Consider the following 1,275-nt stretch of genomic DNA (forward strand, 5'->3'; position numbering starts at 1 on the left):
ACCATGTCATGTCATGCTTGATAGTTTCATACACTGCTGCAAGAGTTGTATTGTGTGTATTTCGAGTATTTCCATCACTCCATCATATGTCGCATGTGTTGGCATGTCAAGTGTGATGATATCGGATCAAAACAGTCGATTGGCATAATAATCCATCAACATTCGAGTCGGTTGGTCAACCAAATAGTTGTATCATGTGGTAATATCAATATACTGCGATTGTAGCATGTCATTCATCAGATATTGTTGAAACCATTACAAAACCTGTTTGGACCAAATCAAACTGTGACGAATACCGCATACTCGGATAATCATCAACCAAACCAGGAATACACACCTTGACAATATTTGCGATTGATGATTGAACCTGATTCATGGTTAATTCGTCGAGTGTTTGCAATGTGTTAATATAACCAGTCATATATCATTTGGTGTTGTTAGCTTGTGGTTTGGTGATGGTTGGATTGCAAGTGATTCTTGGACACAACACATTGCAAACCAAGCAACTTGACTACTTGAACGACTCAAACTACTCGATACTAACCGGAATTCAATACAATTGTTGAATAGCCCGTTTAATATCAGATCTAGTCAAGTCAACAGACAAGCCAACAGACACGACAGTCAATACAACTATATACAGCAAAAATGCGTTGGATTCATTTGTGATTGCATACTCGTCAATCTTGAATGACAGTGTTTGTGCAGTTTTGGATATAGGTTGTATGGATATTGCAACAAACATGTAGTATTATAGTATGACTGGCATATACTACTATTGGATCAAACAACATAGCAGTCCGATATAATGTTAAATATATGTGCATAGAATGGTCACCAAACCTGATCGGTTGTATATCAGTCATAAACAACTACCAATTAGCAACAAGTGACATTCGTATACATTGACAGAATTACTACAGACAACACCAACAATTACAAGATCATGTGCAATATATCAAGAATTGTGATATGGTTTCAATAAACCAGCAACAACTGAACAAATGACATTGCAATGATTATTCATAGAACAAGGCAATCAAACGACAACGACAGTGTTAGCGACGATTATATTGGACAATATTCATGATTCAAATATCGACAGTCAAACATTGGTTAACCAACAGTTGTATAATTATACAACTGACCCGTGTATTGACAAGTGATCAACATCGATCCGATCATAGTTAAAACAGTGTATCACAGGACTCGAAAGTTGGCACAGTATTGTTGTGGTGTAATATTAGCAACTACACACAACTTGACATGAATGGC

Source organism: Batrachochytrium dendrobatidis (genome assembly GCF_000203795.2).
Source record: "Batrachochytrium dendrobatidis JAM81 unplaced genomic scaffold BATDEscaffold_18, whole genome shotgun sequence".
Taxonomy (NCBI): domain Eukaryota; kingdom Fungi; phylum Chytridiomycota; class Chytridiomycetes; order Rhizophydiales; genus Batrachochytrium; species Batrachochytrium dendrobatidis.